The sequence below is a fragment of the Lathyrus oleraceus genome, chromosome 3 (assembly GCF_024323335.1).
Source record: "Lathyrus oleraceus cultivar Zhongwan6 chromosome 3, CAAS_Psat_ZW6_1.0, whole genome shotgun sequence".
Taxonomy (NCBI): domain Eukaryota; kingdom Viridiplantae; phylum Streptophyta; class Magnoliopsida; order Fabales; family Fabaceae; genus Lathyrus; species Lathyrus oleraceus.
Genome location: NC_066581.1, coordinates 427,956,652 through 427,973,666, shown reverse-complemented (window position 1 = coordinate 427,973,666; position 17,015 = coordinate 427,956,652).

The following is a 17,015-nucleotide window of genomic DNA, read 5'->3' as shown; positions in this document are numbered from 1 at the left end:
AATTTAGTGGGGTTTTTTCCTACAAGCTCCATTTAATCCCCTCTTTCCAAAAATGCATTCATCATTTACCAAAACCTCACCAATCAAAATGGCATTTTTGAGTTTGACTTTATTCATTTCAAGCATGTGCAAAATTTGACTTTGTGAATTAAGTGTTTTTAGGCATTTTGGCCATTTGGGACTTGGTTGGTATGATGTTTAAGACATGTTCCAAGGCCCAATTCGTGCAGACTTCATACCCTCCTTATGCAATTTTCCAACTTAGCAATTTTGCAAATCACTTCATTTAAGCTAACCAAGTTTAGCATGTCATTAACCAAGCTTAAACAGCAAATATATAAGACATTTTCTGCATTTCAGAACCCTAGACACAGCCTCCAAAGATCAGAATACTCTCATTCTCTCCTTCTTGCATTTTTGCTCGATTTGCATTTCTGCTCAAAAGCTTCAAAAGACACGAGCAACCCTTGGTATTTCCATCATCTTATAACAATCTTGAGATGTTTTGAAGCCCTGTTTCTTAGCTGTAATGCCATTGCTTGCTGCTGCTACACAAAGTCACATCCATGGTGAATCGAGATTGGAAGAATTCTAAGCCTTGCTGAGCTAACTTACTTCAAGATTCCTTCATTACAAAGCATTGTGAATATCTGTTTGTGCCTGAAGCATCCAAAGAACACCTGTTTCTTCCATTTCTTCCAAATCAAGTAAGGTTTCGAGTTCCTCTTTTCTCAAAATAATGCTATGTTTCTTGTAGTTCTTACCTTGCTAAGTCTATTGCAACTTGTATCATTCAAAATGGTTGTGTCATTCATGAGAAATATGGATTTCATTTTTTATGCTCAAACTTGTTTCCATCGATTTGCTTTGATGTTGTTGATTTCATGAAAACTATGTTTGGAATATGCATGCCTGATGTTTGCTGATGCCATTGATATGCTTGATTTGTTGTTCTGGGCATGTTGGAAATTTCGAGTTCATGAAGGTGATGAAGTTGTTGCTACTGCTTTGAAAACCCTATTATTTTTCCAGAAGAATCCTGTTTCGCGTATGCATGTCTGTTGGCTACTATTGTTGCTTTTGTTGCATGAATATCAATGCCATGTTGTGTGGTTATTTCTGTTGGAAATCTGTTGTTTGATGATGAACCATAAACTTGAAATGCTGTGGCTGCTGCATAAACCCTAAGGGTTTTTGAACCCAAAAACATGAGCATCGATTGGCTTGTTTACTGTTCCATTGGCAACAGCCAATGAGAACATTTCATTCCCCATGCCTGTACGCAGCGTTTTGCTTAATGAGGCGCTTATTTACCAACATGCCACTCGGTCAACCACCTTTGACCATTGAATCATGTTATGTTGCTCATGTCATTCCAAATTATTCCTCAACTTACAAAATTCATTCCTCATCCATTTTAACTCCAAAAATCATGAGATTTTTTCCATCATTTTCACATGAATGTCTACTTTTTTATCATGATTTTTATTGAATTTTTGGTTGGCTGGATTTTAAATGGGATTAGGTTTCTTGTCATGTATGCTTAATTTGTACCTTTTGCCAAAAACCTTGTGAAATGATGATGATACATCCAATGACCCTGAAATTTTTTGTGGTTAATCTACACTCATTCATGTTCATTTTGATGTAAGGTTTGTGCATTTATCATATGTGGTTTGTGAGATATGAATTTTGGAAGTAGGGTGTGACAATTTGTGTCACACCAATATTATGCAAGTTCATGATTTTTGCTGACATACTTCCTGACCTTCAATTAATGTGAAATTTTGCATGATCCATCTCTTATATGTCTAGTTGATGTGTGATTTTTCCTGGATTTAATTATGGCATTTCCAAATTGTTTGAGATTTTATCCCCTGTTTGACCAAAATGTTGACTTGTGTGATACATCTTGCCAAATCCTTTGTGAAATTCTCATATCTTATTGGATGATCATGAAATTTTACATGTGCATACTAGACATCTTGAGCTTTGCATTGGTTTTAATCCCATCCATTTCTCATATGTTTTCATTTTGTTATGATTTTTTGAAGATGACACATGTTTTGTTGACTTCTTGGTGCATACTTGAAAATGTGTTGACTTCCTGATTTTAATTGACCATCTTCCCATGATCCAATTGAGCTGAAATTTCATATGCATGCTATGTTATGGATTATGATTGAGTATGAATTATTTCATAATTTTTGGAATTGATTATGATTGGTTTTGAGCTAAGTCTTGCTGTTGACCTCTAGGTGCTCCCTTTTGCCATGTTTTGACTTCTTTTGTCTATAAAATGATGTTGATGCATGATATAAACTTGAGACCAATTGTGCTTACTTCTTAAATGCTTGAACTTGACTTTGGTTGACTTTCATTTGCTGTTTTGACTTTTATCATTTATTTTTGACCCTAGGCTTGCCCTAGTGGTCTCTTGGCTTATGTTGAGTTCATTTGTTTCAGGTTAAGCCATAATGCTTCAAAGAAACTTTTGCAAGTTGATTAAGTTTGATTTGTTTATCATGAGCTAACCTTTGTTTTGTAGGTGGTATGACTCATATGAGTTTGGTCTTGTGCTTTGGCACTTCTGATTACTGTTAACTGTTGTTTCATTTCCTTCTGACTTAATTGTTGAACTGGTACTGATCTGTTTGACTATTTCAGGTACCATTTAGTTGCTTAAGTTCTTTGAACTTGCTTGCTTTTCTATTTAGCAATTTGCTTTTGAGGTATAATTACTCTTTCTTCATGTAGTCTGGAGACCCGGCCTGTTATTTGGCCGGGCAAACTGTCTGAAGTCCTCCTTAAGAGGCAATGCTTGTGTGTGTTTAATTTTGTCCCAAGCAGGAAAAGTCCTTCAAGTAAGGCAATTGGTAGATCAAAGGGATAAGCAACCTATCCCCTACTATTCAGTGAGTCCTCTCCTTGCTCCCATTACATGGTTGTAGCATTGAGATCAAAACCCAAGATCAATCGAGTCAATAAAATGTGGAGAGAGTTCCTACTTTCTGAACTCCCACACTTTCTGATATTCAAAAGCTCTCCCTAATTAGGGATAAGAGCAATGAGGCACACCCCTCATCTCCTTTTATCTGCTTCACCTTAGCCTCTCAATGGCAAGGTTAAGAGCAAATCTTTGACCCTATTCCAATTGGCCTCAGTGCCTAACCCTCTTGTGTGAGCCTCTTTGTTTGGATATAGAGTGTGCTGTTTGATATTGATTGATCGATTGATTACTTCATATGCACATGTTTGCTTGTATGCTTCATGCATTTATCATCATCATTAATTGCTCATTAATGCACAATCATCTCATTTGTCTTTGTGATATTGTCATTGTTGTTTACCCATTGAGGACAATTGTAAGTCCATTTCTTTGGCCATTGCTCCTAGGATATGGAAGTGAGTATAAGACCATCACCTTGGCCACTCATCTTATCTTTGCCTAATGCATTTATTTGATTGTATGTGAGGAAGCAACTGTAAGTCCCTGCAAGTTGGCATTTGCTTTCCTGTGATCACATGTTGTTTTGTTTGTTTGTATGTGAGGATACAACTGTAAGTCCCTGTAAGTTGGCATTTGTATTCCTAGGACCATACTGTGGAGGTTAGAGTAAGCCCAGACAGATTGGCATCTGACATCCATGTTTTGTTTTTCTTTGTTTATGTGAGGTTGCAACTGTAAGTCCCTGCAAGTTGGCATTTGCTTTCCTATGATCATATGTTGGATATTGGTATAAGTCCAGACAGATCGGCATCCGGTATCCAAATTTCGTTTTGTTTTAGGAGATTAGTATAAGACCATTGAGTGGCCTCTGATATCCATTTCTGTTTTAGGAGACTGGTGTAAATCCATTTATTGGTATCCGGTATCCGCCTTTTATTTCTTTGTTTGAGGAGATTAGTGTAAGACCATTGAGTGGCATCTGACATCCAGTTCTATTTTAGGAGATCGGTATAAGCCCAGTGATTGGCATCCGATATCCGCTTTTGCTTTCTTCTTTGTTTATTTGTTATTATCCATTGCTTATTCCAAAGGACACACTTGAATCATCTCCCATATGATTTCAAGAAGTGAACCTTCTAAGAAGTTTTACAATCCATCCCCATCCATTCATCCCCATTATGTCCTAAACCTTTTCACACTTTGATTTCAAATTTGACATAGATATTGTGCAAACATCTTCATGTTTTCTAACTAAAAACCTGGACTCAAGTCCTTGACTTTTTTTCAAACTCATTTCATGATACTTCTTTTGAATCAATCTTAATCATACTTTGACTCCACTTTCATAATCACAATCAATTAACTTCACTCATTCACTTGTTTTGGCTTTGTCCATTGTTAATCTTTTCATGCATTAGCCATAGGCTTCAATTATCATTGTGGTTGATGTAAATCTTGCCTATCCTTAGTGAGTCGACAGTAAGACTTCCGTACTGAAAACAGGGCTAACCCCTCTAGTACGTCGAAGCTATCCTCGCATGGTGGATGTTGTTCTTGGTCGAGTTTTCTCCCATTGATAATGAAAAGCCTCAGTGCTTGTGTTTAAAACTGAATCCACCAACTTTTGGAAATCTTTTAGCCGAACTACGGCGTTTTGATCCTTACCTTTGATGGAAGGTACGTAGGCAGCGGGTTCATCCGTTTGAACACAAAAATAATAAAACTTGTATATTCTTTTCTCATCATCCCAATCATGTTTGCACAATGCTTATGTCATAACAAATAACAATTTAGTACAACAAGTGTGAAAAGGGCTCCCTAGGAGTACCTAGGACGTAGTGGGTGCCTAACACCTTCCCATTGCGTAATTTACCCCTTACCCAGACTCTCTGATCTTTTTATTAGTTTTCTACGTGTAAAACTTCTTAGGCTTTTGTTCGCTTTTTAGCCAGTCCTTTGGATAAATAAAAGTGCGGTGGCGACTCGAAATTTCATTGTATACCTTGCTTATGATTTAATCGATAAATCATATAGCGACGAATACACCGCTACAGAGGCCTAAACCTCTTGTCAAACACATGCATCAAAAGGGTATCAAATTCACCCATAATACCTCATACATTTAGAGCATTAAAATTAAAGGCATAAAGATGATGGATATAGGGCAAACCTGATTGGAGAGATCGGTTGAAATCAAATGACACGACTGGATTTGCAAACCAATGTTAGGGTTTGCTTGAGCTGAAAGTGTGTGAGTCAGAATGAACCTTTCAGAGTTGCCTGGAGGTTGCTCTGAACTCTGTTAGCTCTTCTCTCACTATCTTTTTCCCCAGGGTTCTTCTCTCACTATCTTTTTCCCAGACAGGGTAATAGGAATAGAACTGCCTTTTGATTCACTAAAACTCTGAATTTATAACCTGATTTTTGTGGACCTGTGGGCTCAAATGAGAGAGGTCCAAGTCCAAGATTTTTTATTTTATTTATTTATTTATTTATTTATTTATTTATTTATTATTTTATTTTTTTTCATTTTCCGTTTTTTTTTAAAACACGTGGGCTTCGCCCAGCGAGCATGACAGCTCATGAACAAACCTTTGCTCCTTCAAGATTAACGTTTTGACTGACGAATAGACCCCTGTTGGAAGTAACTCAAGTTTTTCCCTTGTGTTGACTGATCATCTAAATAGAGCCCACAAAGTGTCCTGGATGATGTTCAAGCTTCTTGGATCCGATTCCGATTGCCATGATGAAATGCAAATGCTAAATGACCTAAAAATGAATGCATGCATGAGGGGTAAAGCGTATGCTTCCAGAAAAAATGAAGGGTAAATTTTGGGGTATTACAGCTGCCCCTATTCAATCAACTGGAGACCTGGAAAGAAGATAGCAGCGGCTTTCGTGCTTTCAAGGTATCAAGGGATTGAATATAATAAAAACCCGAAAATTTGCACTGAAGTGAAGTGAAGTAACAATGCCTGTCAGAATCGGCAAAGAGGTGGTCTTGAAAGAAGAATTCGTCTGGTACGGTGAGAGTCAGTCTGAATACCGAAAAAGAATGTTAACCTGGATACCAAAATAAATGGTAACACAGAAATAACCATGGCCTGAATGCCGCTCATCCGTCTGAATACTGGAAATGACTTCGATCTGAACATCGGGAGATATGAGATTATTAATATCGGTCTGAACACCGAGAGGATGGCCTGAATGCCACAAGTTGCGTCGACCTGAACGTCAGAAACTTCTTCGATCTGAACGTCGGAAAATTGGCCTAAATGCCACAAGTTGCATCGACCTGAATGTCGGAAACCTCTTCGATCTAAACATCGGAAAACTGGCCTGAACGCCACAAGTTGCATCGACCTGAATGTCGGAAAATTCTTCGATCTGAACATCAGAAAACTGGCCTGAATGCCACAAGTTGCATCGACCTGAACGTCGGAAACTTCTTCGATCTGAACATCGGAAAACTGGCCTGAACGCCACAAGTTGCATCGACCTGAGCGTCGGAAACTTCTTCGATCTGAACATCGGAAAACTGGCCTGAACGCCACAAGTTGCATCGACCTGAATGTCGGAAACTTCTTCGATCTGAACATCGGAAAACTGGCCTGAACGCCACTTCGGTCTGAATACCGGAAACTTCATGCCTGTCAGCATCGGCAGAAATAGGGAACGATAATAGAGGCGGCGCATGGGCCAATGACACTTGCTGGGGATAACAAAGGTAAGTCATGAACAATCTTCAATCTGAGTACTGGAAACAACTTCTAGCTTATCACTTGGGATACCGAGAATGTTTTATGCTTACATGCGTATGTTTGAATTTTTCAACGGCGTAATGCTCCATGAAAATGGAAATGCTACGCGATTTGGGAGGATGCAATGCAATATGATTCTACATGCAGGGATGCAAAATGCTGGGTAGAATGCCAAGCTGAGGCAAGGGGATCTACTGGGGAAATGATCACCATCTTCTGGACCCTAGCAAGGCTGCTGGAGATGCACAGCGCAAAGAATTCTGTGGGGAAATGACCCGCCACACGGTGTTCTAGCAATGACGAAATACCGAGATTCTGACTGGGGAGAGAACGGCACTGAAAACCTGCTCTTGGGGAAAGCGATAGTGGTTCTGGCAACCACGATCTACGAGAGATGACTCAGCAGGGGAAGCAAACATCGATACGGTACCGAGGTTCTGCTTCAAGGAAAGAAACCATGGATCTGGCATTGGGATTATCGATCTGGCCTCGAACTCTGAGGAGCAGTCGCTTCTGCTGGGAAGATACAGTCTGGCACTGTCAACTCCGTTGGGGGTATATAGTCTGACACTGTCAACTCTACTGGGGAGTGTATAATCTGAAACCATCGCTTGGGGGGAGGTACAGTGGTGAGAACCTGCTGGGGATTGAAGAATCCAACGCTCTGATCAGCTCTGTAGGGATAAGATACCGAATTCGTCTGTTGTGGGGAAAACATTCACGATCATCTGTAGGGGATTTTAAGGAAATGCCCCGAGGGTACATGTTCTGAATAGACGATCCAAAGCACTTAAAATTTACAACAATTTTAGATGTTTATTAAGCATGCACCTATAAAGCTCTTATGTGTCATGATGCAATGTTTATCAAAAAATTTGGACGTCATTTTTGCAAACAAAACAGAAAAGTGAAAGTGAAAATAGAGATATACTGAATAACATGATTTTATTGATTGAACGGCCTCTGAATAGGCATTTACATTAGGAAGCAATCTCTGGAAAGAGGTAATCGCATAACAGATAAAAACAGACATTAATCTAATGGCAATGTGAAATGGATTTCTATTGGGTTCCAATTCTGCTATGACTTGCTCGTCTTCAAGATCCTCCAGATGATCAGCTTTCTGAAAGAGTGATTGGACTGTTTCCTATCCTTCAAAAGTTTCCAGTCATTGACACGAGATGAGATTCAAAACTACTCAGATCGCAGTCATTCGTTTAATCCCTAACTTTTGCCTGGATCGCCCTTTTCGGGTTTTCAATCCACCGGGATACCCATTTTTGCCTAAGTTGCCTTTTCAGGTTTTCAACTTACCGGGTGTATGATCTTTTCATTTTTAATCCCTAATTTTTGCGCGAACCTTTTCATTTTCTTGGTTCATCGGGATGCCCATTTTTTGCCTGGACTACTCTTTTTATTGTCCAGCGGGTCTATTTCATGCGAAGTATTTTTTAACTGCGTCTGAGTTCACCGGGGAAGTGAAGTTTTCACCATCCATCATTGCAAGCATTAAGGCCCCACCATCAAAAACCTTAGTGACAATATACGGTCCATCATAGTTAGGAGTCCACTTGCCCCTGTGATCTGTCTGAGGAGGAAGGATCCTTTTCAACACCAAATCTCCGACCTGGAAGCATCGAGGATGCACTTTCTGATCAAAGGCTCTCTTCATCCGACTTTGATACAACTGCCCATGACAAATGGATGCCATTCGCTTCTCTTCGATAAGACTCAACTCATTGAACCTTGTCCGAATCCATTCAGCTTCGTCTAACTTGACATCCAACAGGACTCTTAGAGAAGGAATCTCCACTTCAACAGGTAGGACTGCTTCCATACCATACACAAGGGAGTAAGGGGTTGCCCCGGTCGACGTACGTACTGAAGTACGGTACCTATGCAAGGCGAAGGGTAGCATCTCATGCCAATCTCTGTACGTAACGACCATCTTCTGCACAATCTTCTTTATGTTCTTATTTGCCGCTTCAATAGCACCGTTCATCTTAGGGCGGTAAGGGGAAGAATTGTGATGCTGAATGTTGAAGTTCTGGCACAACTCCTTCATCATTTTGTTATTGAGATTAGAACCATTATCAGTAATGATTCTTTCGGGAATCCCATAGCGACAAATGATTTCTTTCTTGATGAATCGGGCAACCACATGTCTAGTGACCTTCGCAGATGACGCTGCTTCGACCCACTTGGTGAAATAGTCGATGGCAACAAGGATGAAGCGATGCCCATTGGAAGCGGTCGGCTCAATCTTTCAAATCATATCGATGCCCCACATAGCGAAAGGCCACGGCGAAGACATCACATTCAAAGGATTCGGCGGCACATGCACCTTATCAGCATAAATGTGGCATTTATGGCACTTCCGAGCATATTTGAAACAATCAGATTCCATGGTCATCCAGTAATAACCTGCTCTCAACAATTTCTTAGCCATTGCATGTCCACCGGCATGAGTACCGAAGGAGCCTTCATGAACTTCCTGCATTAACATGTCTGCTTCGTGTCTGTCCACGCATCTGAGCAAAACCATGTCGAAGTTCCTCTTATACAAAACATCATCTTTGTTCAAGAAGAAACTGCCTGCCAATCTTCTCAAGATCTTTCTATTATTGTTGGATGCCCCTGCAGGGTACTCTTGATTCTTCAGAAAGCACTTGATGTCGTGATACCAGGGCTTGTCGTCAACTACCAGTTCAGCAGCAAACACATACGCGGCCCTGTCGAGGCGCATCACATCGATCCTGGGAGCATGGTTCCAACGGATCACCGTGATCATGGAGGATAGAGTAGTAAGAGCATCTGCCATCTGGTTCTCATCACGAGGTATATGGTACAGCTTTACTGTTGTGAAGAAAGTCAACAGTCGTCTCGTGTAATCTCTGTAGGGGACCAGAGTAGGTTGGAGAGTGTTCCAATCACCATTCACTTGATTGATTACCAAAGCTGAATCTCCGAAGATGTCCAAAGTCTTGATTCTCAAATCAATGGCTTGCTCAATACCCAAGATACAGGCTTCATACTCAGCTTCATTATTGGTGCGCTCGAAAGTCAGACGAGCGGTGAAAGACATGTGGGCACCTTTTGGAGTTGTAATGACAACACCAATTCCACTTCCTCTGGCGTTGACGGCCCCATCAAACATTAAAGTCCACTTTTTGTCTGGATCAGGTCCCTCTTCAACAACTGGCTCTTCACATTCTTTCATCTTGAGGAACATGATGTCTTCATCTGGAAAATCAAACTTCATCGGCTCATAATCTTCAACCGGCTGTTGAGCAAGATAGTCTGACAGAATACTCCCCTTGATGGCTTTCTGGGAAGTATACTGGATGTCACACTCTGTCAGTACCATTTGCCAACGAGCAACTCTTCCGGTGAGAGCTGGCTTCTCAAATATATACTTGACTGGATCCATTTTGGAGATCAGTAAGGTTGTGTGAGACAACATGTATTGTCTCAATCGCTTAGCAGCCCATGCAAGTGCGCAACATGTTTTTTCAAGCATTGAGTATCTCGACTCGCAATCTGTGAATTTCTTACTCAGGTAGTAGATGGCATGCTCTTTCCTACCTGTCTCGTCGTGTTGACCGAGAACACAACCCATGGAATTGTCCAGTACTGTCAAATACATAATCAGCGGTCTCCCTGGGACCGGAGGCACAAGGATAGGAGGATTCTGCAAATACTCTTTTATCTTCTCGAACGCCCTTTGACAATCATCATTCCACCTGATAGCCTGATCTTTTCTCAACAATTTGAATATTGGCTCACACGTGGCTGTTAGGTGAGAGATGAACCTTGCAATGTAGTTCAACCTCCCTAAGAAACCACGGACTTGTTTCTCTGTTCTTGGCTCAGGCATTTCCTGTACCGCTTTCACTTTGGCCGGATCCACCTCAATCCTTTTTTCGCTAACAATAAAACCCAGTAGTTTTCCAGATCTCACCCCAAAAGTACACTTGTTCGGATTAAGCCTCAGCTTGAATTTCCTCAAATGCTCAAACAGTTTCTGCAAATTCACCAAATGTTCTTCTTCTGTTTGAGATTTGGCAATCATATCATCAACATAAACCTCGATTTCATGATGAATCATATCATGGAAAAGAGTCACCATCGCTCATTGATATGTTGCTCCGGCATTTTTCAGACCAAACGGCATCACCTTGTAGCAGAAGGTGCCCCATGGGGTTATGAATGTTGTCTTCTCCATGTCTTCTGGTGCCATCTTAATTTGATTATAGCCAGAAAAGCCATCCATGGAGGAGAATACCAAGAACTGAGCCATGTTATCCACCAAAACGTCAATGTGAGGCAAGGGGAAATCATCTTTAGGACTAGCCCTGTTTAGATCCCGGTAGTCAACACACATCCGTACCTTTCCATCCTTCCTAGGTACCGGAACGATATTTGCAACCCATGGCGGATAATTTGTGACTGCTAGAAACCCTGCATCCAACTGTTTTTGCACTTCTTCCTTTATCTTGACAGCCATCTCTGGTCTTGTTCTTCTGAGCTTCTGCTTGACCGAAGGACAACCTTCTTTGAGCGGCAAGCGATGTACCACGATGTCTGTGTCAAGCCCTGGCATGTCCTAATAAGACCAAGCGAAGATGTCAACATACTCTTGCAGCAATTCAATCAACCCCTTCTTCACATTGTCTTCCAAAGCAGCCCATATCTTGATTTCTCTCTTGGTGTCCTCAGTGCTGAGATTAATCACTTCAACAGACTTTTGATGCAGTTGAATGACCCTTTCCTCTTGTTTTAATAACCTGGTAAGTTCTTCAGGAAGTTCACAGTCTTCATCACCCTCTTCTTCAACTTGAAAGACTGGATTTTCAAAGTCGAAGCGAGCCATAGCAGAACCGTTATCAATAGGATCCGGTGATGTGCATCTGCATGAGTGATGGTATGTGCTTATGAGTGTGAAAAAAAAAAGAAAAAAAGTGGAAACTAAACAAAACATTGCCATTTTTTTTGAAAAACTGCAAAAATAGAAAGACAGGGAACGAAATATTTGAATGCAAAAAGACGTCCTTTATTTATGATTAAAAATGCAAGTGTCACATAGATGAGCCCTACAATGAGTCATTATGCCCTGGCGGAACGTAAGACTTGGATATGCATGAATAAACAAAGAAAATTACTCCTCCAAACAAGTGGCTTGGACAATCTCCTCAGAAGACCAATTGTTGAGAACTTCACCCGGGATCCTCGGACGCACCCAGTTATCGATGTCGCAATCACTATCCCCATCTTCATTTTTGACCGCAGAGACTAATTTGACTTCTCCTTCAACCATGTTAACGTTGGCTCCACCATGCTGGGGCATGGGATTGTTGACGACATTAGGAGCTGGTGCAAAGTTAACGGCCTTCGATTTAATGAGGTCCTGAACTACGTGCTTAAAAGCTTTGCAGTTCTCAATATTATGGCCAGGTGCCCCAGAGTGGAAGCTACACCTAGCGTTGGCGTCATAACCCACCGGAAGCCTACCAACGGGAGGAGCCAGAGTGCGCAACTGCACAAGTTGTAGTTGTTGAAGACTAAAAAGCAACTGAGCGTACGACATTGGAAGAGTGTCGAAACGCCGGTCCATCGTCCTTGGCCTCGGTTGATAGGCGGGTCTATTACCCGGTTGTTGTGGTTGGTACTAAGTTGGTTGACGTTGTAGTTGTTGTTGTTGTAGTGGTGTTGCAGCTGGAATGGTCACAGCCGCAACATACGGTTGCTGATGATAGTTCTGAAAGTTATTCCTCCGGTTATCCCTATTCTGATAAGAAGATATGGAACTTGCATCCCCTTCTCTCCTCTTCTGTCCCTGAATGAACGGCTTCTTCACCTCTGATGAGGATCCACTTCCACTCTGGGTCTCGTATGTCCTCAGGTAATTCTCCACCCTCTCTCCGATAGAGACTACATCAGCAAAATTGGAGGCATTGCAACCCACCAGGCGCTCCAAATAAGGTCCTGGCAGAGTGTTCATGAACATGTTAGCCATTTCCTTCTCCAACATAGGAGGTTGAACACGGGAAGCTGTTTCTCTCCAGCGTTGAGCGTATTCTCTGAAGCACTCATTGCTTTTAAGAGACAGATTTTGAAGTTGAGTTCTGTCCGGAGCCATGTCTGCATTATACTGATACTGCTTCACGAAAGCCTCAGCCAAATCCCTCCAGCAACGGATGTAGGCTCTGTCCAGCCTCATATACCATTCCAGGGATGCCCCAGCTAGGCTGTCCTGGAAAAAGTACATAAGAAACTTTTCGTCATCGGAGTATGCAATCATTTTACGGAAATAGGCTTACACATGGGTCTTCGGGCAAGAGTTGCCATTGTATTTGTCAAATATCGGGACCTTGAATTTCGGTGGCACTCTCACACCTGGGACCAGCCCCAAGTCAGCAACATCTACTCCCAAAGGATTTTTTCCTTCCACTGCCTTCAACCTCTCTTCCAATTTTCTAAACATGGGGTCCACACCATGACCCATACCAAAGTCTTCCTGTAGCAGGGGGAACTGATCGTCCTGATCATCATGAACGGGCTGTTGACCGGAGGTGACATATAGGATTAGGATAGGCCCCGGTCTGTTGGGTCCATTAGCCTCTCCAGCTGGAGGATCAGTCACCGTCTCTGGTTGAGCAGGGGGATTCCTCTATATCATCTGCTTGAGCTCTTGCTTTCCCTGAGCCACCCCTTGAACCACATCCATGAATTGATTCATGCAGATTTTCATCTCGGCGAACTCTGCCTATAGGCTTTCCATTACTCTTTATTGGTTTCTGCGGGTACCGTACCGGTGAATGCCTGGGTCAGCTATCCTGCTGATTGGAACACCAAACAAACTGAGAACACTGTGGCGGTACCTATTATGCAAGACATGCTAATGAATATGTAAATGCAATGATATGTTTATCAATTCCAAAGGTATTCTACCCCCTTGATTCCACTCTCTCAATAGATAAACGATGTAAAAAAAAAGACTAAGTCGTTGATGAGAACCAAGAAAATTCCGACTAGAATCAAGTAGAAGATATAAACCCCACAGAAATGGATAAACATGTGTGAATGATTATGAATGCAAAATGATGTGATGCAAAATGATGTGAATGCAGTGCAGTGGCATGGGAATCAGGATCGCTGTATCTGTTTGAACATCTGCCAGGTTGCACTGTCTGGAGAGAAATTAAGAGCACACCAAACAAAGGTCATGGGATGGATCATGTTATCCTTAATATCAACCACCCATTTTGGTGGATTATGGTTTACACCTTATCAACACCCAAGTTTCATTGATATTAAGGATACCTGATCGGATCAACCATGAATCAAGGGTTTGTTGCAAGTCACGAGCATGGAGTTTAGGTTAAGAACCACCCAAAAGGAGTGTACTAAGGTTTAAACCTGCAAAACATGTTCTACAAAAGGTTCCCATAGTCATAATCCCATCTTTCGGATATTATCGGAGGAACGACTACTCGTATTCCAAAAATATTCTCAAGAGAGACTCTTATAAGTGTAGTATAGCGTAACAATCGTATCAAATCTTACACTTGAACTATGGGTTTGGTAAACTAAGGTCCTCGGCTTCTAAGGTCTATATTGGAAAAATTAATGTCTAACCACAACTTACTTGTGTGACATTATTGATCTCAACATGACCTCCACCAAGTGAATGGGCTTGCAAGTCAACTTGCTAAGGAATAACTCCACACAAGTCGACAAGACTATGCCATTCTCCTATCCTAAGTGCACTCGAGTTCGGGTATAGAACTCATCTCACAAAGATCACCAAGCAGCCATAGCCAGCCAACAGATACAGCAATGATATGTACACAATGCAATAAGGTAAAGCAGGTAAATAAATAATTGTACAAAAGCATGAACACCCAATAAACAAACAAACTACAAAAGCTAGGAGGGACTCGCTTAGGGAAACCGGGTCCCCAGCAGAGTCTCCAGCTATCGCAACCTGAAAAATACAGTGTGCGAAAAAACAACCGGCGAAAGAAAATGACAGAAGAGTCGCCACCGTGCGTTATTTATCCCAAAGGAGGGAAAGGAAACGCTCGAAGTAAACCTGAAAAGAGGAAAGGAAAAGACAAGGTCTCGCAACCAAATCTTGGGTTCGGGAGTCGGTTATGCGAAGGGAAGGTATTAGCACCCCTACGCATCCGTAGTACTCTACGGAATCCACTTTTGTAGTTCTTGTCTAAAGGGTGTGAGTTTATCTTGTGTTGTTTACTAAAAAAAGTGGTTAAATGAAAATGACTCGCGCGGATGTCGCATCCACTGCATACGTATCTCATCTGAATATGAGAATCAGAGTCTTCGTAGCTCGGTTGACCTATGGGTTAGGGGATGTGTGCTCGCTAAGACATCGCGTCTTATGCCTACGTATCTCATCTGGAATGAGAATCAGAGCAAGTCGTAGTTCAGCTAACTACGGGGTTATGGATTGGGTTTTGGACGAACGACGTTACTACGCAATCTACTAGATGCTCGACCTTTGGAGACTTACTCACCTATAGTAGAAGGAGTATGTGTTCTTAGGAGAAGAAAAATCAATGAGTTTGAGGTGTTTAGGGATGCTCATGCAAAAGGGGTAATGAGGATAAGACCTCATAGCTCTTAACCCGGGGCAGGGTGAGCTCATGACAAAAAGTGGTAAATTGCCTACTATCGAGGTCTTTCAGCTAGGAAAGCGGTAAAATGCAGGAAAGATGTAAAAATACCACGCGGATAAAAATCCGAAGTAACAGCAATTAGAGAGATAAGAAACCCAGAAATCCTTCCAAGCTAACACCATCAAAGAAAGTGAGTCAGTACAGGTAATCGGAATGAAACCTCCAGGCGGTATCCCACAAATAAAGTGGAACACCAGGCAAACCATCTCTGCAAGAGTCATATGAGCCCTCACAAAACAAAAATCAACAAATAGCTTAGAGAAACAAAATAGGGTAACCAAGAGTTGCCCCCAAATCAAAATGTAACCACATGAATCATGCCATTAAAATTCACAAAAAGCTCACAAAAAGCAACCAAGGGTAGGAGGCATAAACCTCTTATCAAACACATGCATCAAAAGGGTATCAAATTCACCCATAATACCTCATACATTTAGAGAATTAAAATTAAAGGCATAAAGATGATGGATATAGGGCAAACCTGATTGGAGAGATCGGTTGAAATCAAATGGCACGGCTGGATTTGCAAACCAATGTTAGGGTTTGCTTGAGCTGAAAGTGTGTGAGTCAGAATGAACCTTTCAGAGTTTCCTGAAGGTTGCTCTGAACTCTGTTAGCTCTTCTCTCACTATCTTTTTCCCTAGGGTTCTTCTCTCACTATCTTTTTCCCAAACAGGGTAATAGGAATAGATTTGCCTTTTGTTTCACTGAAACTTTGAATTTATAACCTGATTTTTGTGGACCTGTGGGCTCAAATGAGAGAGGTCCAAGTCCAAGATTTTTTCTTTTATTTATTTATTCATTTATTTATTTATTTATTTATTTATTTATTTATTTATTTATTTTATTTATTTCGTTTTCTGTTTTTTTTTCAAAACACCTGGGCTTCGCCCAGCGAGCATGACAGCTCATGAACAAACCTTTGCTCCTTCAAGATTAACGTTTTGACTAACGAATAGATCCCTGTTGGAAGTAACTCAAGTTTTCCCCTTGTGTTGACTGATCATCTAAATAGAGCCCACAAAGTGTCATGGATGATGTTCAAGCTTCTTGGATCCGATTCCGATTGCCATGATGAAATATAAATTCTAAATTACCTAAAAATGAATGCATGCATGAGGGGTAAAGCGTATGCTTCCAGAAAAAATGAAGGGTAAATTTTGGGGTATTACAATTAATAAAAAACCTCCCCTTTTCCCTTTCTAAGAATCTCATCCATTTCTATTTTCAATATTTTATAACCCAAAGATAACAAACAAACATAAATTAACACTCGAAATGCAAATTAGAACTAAAAGGTTCCCGCTGGGTACAGCGGACGTAAGGGGTGTTAATACCTTCCTCTTGCGTAATCCACTCCCGAACCCGAATATGGTTGCGACGACCATTATTCCATTTCCTAAAGGTTTTATCGATATTTTCCTATTCCTTCATTGGGATAAATAAAGTTCGGTGGCGACTCTGTTCGAACATAATTTTTTCCGCGACCATCGCGAGGAATGTATTTTTCGGGATGCGACAGGGGGAGACTTACAATCTCACTTACTAGAATGGTATGCCTTTGGGTCAAAATTTAGCACTATGTTAAGCAATCGTAATTGG